At 29.2% G+C, this 8,806-nt stretch overlaps 1 long non-coding RNA gene across 1 annotated transcript; it reads left to right on the top strand.

Annotated features, from left to right (window-relative positions):
- Nucleotides 1-1,571: 1,571 nt before the first annotated feature.
- Nucleotides 1,572-2,113, top strand: LOC147942599 (uncharacterized). Its single transcript, XR_015559621.1, has 2 exons — nucleotides 1,572-1,678; nucleotides 1,854-2,113. It is a non-coding gene; the product is annotated as an uncharacterized LOC147942599 (long non-coding RNA).
- Nucleotides 2,114-8,806: the final 6,693 nt, after the last annotated feature.

Below are 8,806 nucleotides of genomic sequence, written 5' to 3'. Positions count from 1 at the left end.
TTACAAACAAAACATGCATAAGATTCAAATCTAAGTTAAGTGTTACATGTCCTTTTATGAGAATGTGTAGGAATTTAGAAAATTTTCAAAACTAAGTTGTGAAAACAAAGTTTTGCCAACTTTTACTAATATATCTACTATATACTACTAATATGAGTGACTTATAGTAACAGTTTTAACCATTATGTGTGGAATTCAAGACTTTGTTTTGTGATGTATATCAAATCGTCACAATATAGTCACTGTTTGTGACGAAAATGCAACAAAAAAATTTTATGACTATGTTGCTACTCTTTTGTGACTAATTTGCTATGAATACTGCGACTACTTTGCATCTCCTTAGCAACTCATCAGGATTTAAAATATGTAATTTTACAATATTGAATGACTAATATGATGAGTTAACCATTTTTGCATTAATTTGAACTAATACATTTATATACTCTTTCTAAATATATTAATTTTACATGTTTTAGTTAAAATATTTGTAAACAACAAATCATGTAGAAGATGTTACATAGGTTTTTAAAGTAAGGTTATGTAAGTAAAACAAAAAAACTTACCAAATTATTATTTTACCTATTAAAATTAAAGATATACTTCACAATTGGACTATAAGTGCTTCTAAGTCTTATGATTATTGTATTTTGATCTCAAAGTTAACAAATATAGAAATATTGGTTTGTGACTCATACTATTGAGTCACAAAAGAGTCATTATTTGTGACTAAAATGTAACTGGAAAATGTTACGACTATGTTACTACTCTCTTGTGACTAATTTGCTACGATTTTTGGGACTACTTTGCCTCATTTTAGCATCTCTTTGGGATTTAAAAAAATGTAATTTGACAATATTGAATGACTAATATGTTAATTTAACCAATTTTGCATTGATTTTAACTAATACATTTATATATATTTTTTAGAAAACATAATTTTACATGGTTTAATTAATTGTTTTTTGTAAACAAGAAGTCATGTAGAAGATGGTACATAGGTTTTTAATGTAAGGTTATGTAAGTTAGAAATTTTTTTACCAAATCATTGTTTTGCCTCTTAATGCTCATTGCCAATTTATTCTAGTCACTTTTTTCTTTTTTAATTCTAAATCATAATTTTAAAAATTCTAAACGATTTAATAGTGTAACTATTATATATAATCAAAATTGAAATCAATCAAAAATTTAAAATTTTTTATTTATAGATCTAGTCGATTTAAATTAAAATCAAATCTAATACTTTATAAATCCTAAACTCCTAATTTCCGAATTATGATACAACATGATGACAAATTACCATAATTTACCAAAAAGAAAAAGAAAAAACAGGAAAACATCTCATTGGCTAATCTTAAATGGCAAGGATTGTCTTTTGGTGTGTCATCCACCGTTGATAGATTCAATCGAATGGAAAAAAAAAATCATTTTTGTTTTTACTTCCCTTCTCTTCATTGTATCTTGCTATAAAATCAATTTTATTTGTTTCTTCTTTCTCTGTTCTGTTCTCTTTGCCCCCTTCTTCTCTTCGTTAAGTGAAATCTAGAAACTCAAAAAATCAATAGTTATAAAAAAAAACCTCAGAAGATACCAAAGTCTTCATGGGCATAGCCAAACGCTGTCTTTGCGCCGGCCACCATATAAAGTACGGCGACCGCATCGGTGAAGACGGTGGAAACAAGTTTGTCTCTTTCTCTCTCAAATATCCTTCTTAATCTACTTATACGTATGTATTTGCTTGAGATTAGAGCTTGTAATGGTTTTGCTATTCAGATCTAGTTTCCCAACACATATTTACTGAGATACATCTAGGGAATTCCTATGAGTTTTAATTATCTCCTTGGTTTGTATTTTAGATTTCATCGGCAGATCTGAAGAATCAGTGTCAAGAACGACGACGGAGGTGGTAATGCAATTGGAGATATGTATATCGTGAAAAATAAATTTGTCATCAACTATAAATCTGTCGTAACTATCGTTAACAAAACCTGTCTTCCAAAATAATTCTATCACAAAAAGTTTGCCATGCAAAAATAAATCTATCTTGCAAAAATTTGTTTGTCTTATACAAACAAATCTATCACCTCTAATCTGACAGATTTTTGAATTTTTTTTTTTTAAATGTTTGGAGGGTAAATTTGTTTTTCATTGGCCTATATTGGAAGAGTTTATGGATTCGGAGGATATTCAGAATATTCTGAGTTTAGCGCCAAGTAAATCTTATAGACCGGATCGTCTGGTGTGACATTATACAAAATCAGAAAAATACTATGACTAGTCGGGCTATACTTTAGCACGAGAGTTAATTGATGAAGTTGACATTGGGCCAACTTGTAAGGCTCTCAAAGCCCAAGCTTGGAAGCTTAAGGTTCCATTGAAAGTTCAACACTTTTTCTGGTAAATTGCTTGAGGAGCTTTACCCGTGATGACCCGTTAGCTCATCGGGGTGTACGATGTGATACCCAGTATAAAAGATGTGATGTAGGGATTGAGATAACCAATCTAGCACTTTTTGAGTGTTCACGGTCTCACATTATTTGGGATTTGTCTCCGGTTTCGACGATCATAAATGGTTTCCCTTATGATTCGGTGTTTTCAAACTCAGATTTTATTTTCCAGGGGGGTTCGTCTCCATTGGGTGCTTCGAATATACAACACCTGCTACCTTGGATTTTATGGGTGCTCTGGAAAGACAGGAATAAAAAAGTTCTAGAGGGTACGAGAGCGTAGGTTATAGATATTATTAATCAGGCCCCCTTGGAACCCTGTGATCTTTTCCCACATTGTCAGATTGACGGTTCCTCGAAAATTTTGGATGCTTTAGTGGGTCTAGGCTGGTGGTGTGGTAATAGCAAGGATAAGACGGTGTTGTTAGGAGCAAGGAGCGTTTGACATTGTCCTTTCCAACTTCACTCAGAGCTTCAACCTTTAATTTGGGCTATGTATTCTATTCTTGTTGCAGGAGCTGATTCTCAATGTTTTGAGATGGATTATGCAGAGTTAGTCGCGATGGTCCAGAGCCCTGAAGAATGGCCAGCGTTTTCCAATCAACTTTATGATTTCATCTTGCTCAAATATTTCTATCCATCCTTCTCCTCGACCAAGATCACGCGTGCGTCAAATTTGTGGGTTGCTCGGTCTTCAAGAACTTTAGCTTTGAAAATTATTTTTGTAAATTTTTTCCCTCCAGTTTGGGCAACCAATATAAGAATTCCTTTCTAATTTATTGTGTGGTTGACAAAAAAAAAATAATATTGAGACCATATATTTTAATAATTTATAATTATATTAATTTACATATGTATGTTAAATATTTACTAATTTAAAAATAGACTTGTCTAGTAAATATTTATACACCGTAAATCGTTTTCTTTATAAATGAAATTTTTAAGTTCACCAAATTTTAAAACAAACTGCATAGTAAATGGTGTGATGTGTTATTGATGATTATTTTTATTACTGATAATGGTAAAACATATAGAAATATATATTTAAATTAGTAAATATTTAACATACATATGTAAATTAATATAATTATAAATTATTAAAATATATGGTCTCAATATAATTATAAACATATAGAAATATATATTGTTTTTTTTTAAAAGATCAACCAATATGAGGAGTTATTAAAACATTGCCATTGGTATCTATAACCACAAAGACCCTGTTGCAGCAAAAGTTGTCAATTCGCCCGTCTCTTGCTTGAATGACAATCGCTAACATGTTTGGATTTTCTCTTTCAATTTAGATTTTCGCAATTTCCCCACTTTTTCCAACCAGTTCTGGCCACCTACACTTCTTTCCTGGAATTTTTTTTTTGTTTAGAAATAGTAATATTATGTTATTGTTAAAAACAAAATCAAATGAAAATGAGAATGGAAATAATACCACCGGCACAACACTCTGGATCTTCGCAAGCGCCAGACCAACATGGAGGATAGGGAGCCATCTCTTCTTATTTTTCTCTGTCAACTAATACACAACTTGATTTACTATCTACTGATGATATATATATATATATATCCAATTTTTATGTTTCTAGATATGCAAACAAATAAATGTAGTCTACATACGATCAAGAATGAATAATTGTTTTGATTTCCTTCAATTTTGAATTTTCGAATCCAAACGATGAGGTTATTTGTTTACATATAAAACCATATACAAAAAGATCGTTTAGCCATTACTGAAAATTATTTACGAGAAAAAGAAAGAAATCAATTATTTCTTATTTGGCCAAGTAACATAACGATATTTGTGAAAGTTAATTTTTGACTATATTATAGGCAATCATTATACCATAATTTCTGTAACTCTTTTGCGCATATTATTAATAGTAGTCATATCGGTTATTTTAGTAATTAAAAAAAAATTGATAAAATTTTGGTTAAATTTAATTAAATCTGCACCAATCTAAAACAAATCTGTTACGATAGATTTTTTAACGAAAAATATAAATCTGAAATAATTGTAGAAAATAAATCTGTCAGATATTATATCAAGCTTGCCATATATTATGAAAATTCATGGTGACTTTATAAATATGTATATCGTGAAAAATAAATCTGTCATTAAGTATAAATCTTTCGTAACTATCGTTAACAAAATCTGTCGTCCAAAATAATTCTGTCTAATTTTTATGTTTCTAGATATGCAAACAAATAAATGTAGTCTACATACGATCAAGAATGAATAATTATTTTGATTTCCTTCAATAATTCTGTCCAATATATATATCCAAGTTTTATGTTTCTAGATATGCAAACAAATAAATGTAGTCTACATACGATCAAGAATGAATAATTGTTTTGATTTCCTTCAATTTTGAATTTTCGAATCCAAACGACGAGGTTATTTCTTTACATATAAAACCATATACAAAAAGATCGATTTAAAGAAAATTATTATCAGTAAAATTATTATCTTAGAACCAATATCTGTTTATGTTAAACATAATATGTAACTAAAATTTTTTATTGATTTATTCAAAACTGCATATTTTCGTGTAAAACGTACGTTTCATTCATGAAATTTTTGAATTGGTAAGAGGTTTTATGGTAGAGAAAATATTTATAAAATATTACTATTTATTGCAACATGCTTTTTGTGTAGTTTAAAAATCAAACTCATATCTTCTTATGTTTTATTTTGTAATCATAACAATTTTGCATGTTTCTTCTTATGTAACCATAACAACATATACTAAAGAAAAATATTTAGGTTCACTTCGAAGGTGAACTCCTTTGTTCACTTCTAAGGTAAACCCCTTTGTTCACTCCTTCCTTTTCAACCAATCAAAATCTTTTATACATTATTTCATTTAAAAAATAAATCAAAATTAAATTAAAAAGCAAAACAAATTAAAGAAACAAATTCTGTATACTTTTAATTAAGGAAAGTTAAATATTGGTTTGATTTAGGTTTTACAATTAGAACAAATTTCTGTCTCGGTTTGGGTTTACAAATAAGGTGATTAGGCTTTAGTTTTATAATTAAAAATAAAATTATATGTCGGTTTGAGTTTACAAATAAAGTGGTTAGGGTTTAGATTTTATAATTAAAAAGAAATTATATATCGGTTTGAGTTTACAAATGAGATGGTTAGGGTTTAGATTTTACAATTAGAATGAAATTATATGTCGGTTTGGGTTTACAAATGAGATGGTTAGAATTTAGATTTTACAATTAGCATTAAATTATATGACGGTTTGGGTTTATAAATGAGAGGGTTAAGGTTTAGATTTTGACAATTAAAATAAAATTATAAATCGGTTTGGGTTTATAAAAATGGTTTGAGTTTTTAATTTTACTATAAAGTATACAGATTTTTCCTTTTTTTAAAGGGATTAAATGAATAGGTTATTAAATATATTATGACATATCAGATTTTCACTCGTTAAAATAAAGAAAAGTGAACAAAAGGGCAATCGATTCAGTAATATACTCACATAAAAAATCTTTTCACAATCCCGGTGATCTTGCGTATTTTAATGTAAAAAAATATTCCCTTGTAATTCAAAAAAACAAATCCACCCCAAAATTTAAAATCTATATATACCCTCCCACTACTAGATCTCACATTACCGGATCACATTCATGATAGTAAGAACTTCTTAATATTTTAAGCCTTCTTAAAATTCCTGTAGAGATTTTTATTTTCAACATTGGTTTTTCTCCCCCGCAGGTTATCATGATGTAGATACATGATCATGAAATCAGTCTTTATTAAATTTATAAGGTATGACTAATCTTGTGATCTAGATTTTTTTTCTAATTAATGGAAAAATATGTGACTAATCTTATAAGATCTGCAGATGTTTCGATGGCTTCATTAACCAACATATCGTTGTTTCCATGGCTTCATGTACCTATTCAACAACGTGATTCTCCATCTCTTTCTTTCGTAAGAGATTACTGCACTCTCTTAATATACTTTGCTTATTAGACAATCACAAATGTAGCAATTGATATAATTCCATGTAATGTTTCTTTGCAAATTGCAAGTATCAAAATAGTACACTACATAGAAACAAGAATAGTCATTCCTTTGATCTGTCACTAGGGCCAAGATTGGAGAAGAGAGAGACGGGTCAGTTCATTTTTCAATCTTATTATACTGAGAAAAAATAATTATTATCATAATGTTGGACAACTTTCAAACGAAGAAGATGGTGGCATGTGAGCATGTGAGATTATGTAGATCTTTTGGAGGCACTACGTTTTATTGTAGATTTATTAATTATATCTCATATTTATTTATATCTTTAACAACAAAATATATATATAAGTTTTTTTTTCTTTGAAAATTTAAACAGTTTACTCCCTTTTGTTGCATGTACCTAACAAACAAATATGAACTTTCTATTCAAATGAGAATTATTTTTCATTTAATTCTCTACAAACAATCTTATTCAAATGATATTTCTATTTTACTAATTTTCTTCTCTAATATTATGATTTTAATTATTGTTTCAAATAATATTACAATTTTAATGGTAGAAAAAATATAATTAATTTTAAATTTTTGTGTAAATTATTCTCAATTATTTCTTATGAAAATTAACATCTCTAAAAAGACGAAAACATTAATTGAATTTTTTTATCTCTAAACAAAAAGGATATTTAAAAACGATTTTTCAAGGTAAATCTTAGCAATAAATCTAAACGACCAATAAAACAATAACTTGAATTAACTCCAAAGTATGAAGGCAAGATTTGAATTTGAGAATCTAATTTTGCAGTAAGAACATAATGAATTTTATTTAAAATAATATAATTACGATTTGATATAGTAATTTAAGGAGAAACCAATGTTTTGAAACCCGGACCGGACCGACCGGTCGAACCGGTTTAACCGTGAACCGGAAGGTGTCCCGGTTTGGGTTATGCTAAAAACCCAAGCATTTAAAAACCCACTCATAACTGGAAAAACCTAGCTAAAACCGGCTAACCGGCGGTTGAACCGGCGATTTGGGTTAATTCCAAGCACTAAATTTTTAACTTTCACGTGTTTAAAGATAGTGATCCAGGTACCAACTAATATAGTAAAGCAATTATGTACTCTTTCCTCCATCTTTCGATGTGGGACAACATATATTTTTAAACTGAAGATTGTTTATTCTTTTATTTCTATTGTGATTTTCTTTTCACCTTCCAATCTCACGTTTTTTTTTGTTTTCCTGTAAACACCAATCTCTATTTTCGTTTGGATTTTACATAATTATGTATAGAAATTTATAATTATGTTTTAAAATAAAACTAATGTCAAAAAAAAATTAATAAAACCAAAATATACATAAATAAGAATAATATGTATTGAAATTCAGTAAAATTTTGACCCGCGGTCAGATCGGATCGACCCAGTGACCCGGTGACCCGGAAGGCTTTCCGGTTTGTTTCTCTGGTCGGGTTTAAAAACATTGGGAGAAACCCATTTTAATTAATGAAAGAATCACGCAAAAAAAAAAAGTAAGTTTTAGAATTGTATAATGATTTTCTTATATAATACTACGATTTTAATGATATAGAAATTGTCATAAATTTATAATTTCCTAAAATTTCTCTACCTAAAATTTTTGTACCTTGTTTCCTATTTTTCTGTTTTCCTATATAATTGAGTTTTAGATTTTTTTTTTTCCACAAAAACAAATTCATTGATATCATTAAGAGTTTACAAAGTCATTACAGAAACCTCGAAAGCAAATTATTACATAAGCAGAAATATGCGTCATATAGTGAAGATGATAAAAACGAAAGAGTGAATTTGACGATGCTTTCTTTAAAGCCTTACTCGCTAACGACCAAATGAAACCGTTATTTTCCTCCTCCATAATCGATCTTCTTATACGAAAGTTGTGCTTGGCTAACTTTTCGTTGTAGAAATACCAAAATGCACGTCGTATTACAAAACCCATTGCTTTCGTTGATAGCTCTGAATAGTCAACAATCTGATACCAATTAGTCCGTATCAGTGTTTTCCTAAAAAATATTGACCTTGTTTTCCTCTGGAAAGCATCCCAAAAAAGCTTGAATCTGTCCTGAGCCTCTTTGTGGACCCTAATCTTGACCATTCCTATGTCGAAAAACCAAATTGCATATCCAAACCAAAAGGTCGTGCACAATGAAACTCGCTGAGAACATCGCTTCCGTCTCGGACCAAATACATAAATGGAATTCTCTTGAGTTAGTGAAGAACCCCATAATTTTTTCAACAATTGGTAGATTGTGGACCTTAAGAAGTAATCATCAACATCATCGCCAGTTAATGTTGCTTCCTTTGTTTTGTGACTAGATAACAAATCTCTAA

This window comes from Camelina sativa, chromosome 6 (assembly GCF_030686135.1).
Source record: "Camelina sativa cultivar CO46 ecotype springtype chromosome 6, ASM3068613v1".
NCBI classification, from domain to species: domain Eukaryota; kingdom Viridiplantae; phylum Streptophyta; class Magnoliopsida; order Brassicales; family Brassicaceae; genus Camelina; species Camelina sativa.
Note: the sequence above shows the minus strand (reverse complement) of the source record. Positions and strands in the feature narration are given on the sequence as shown.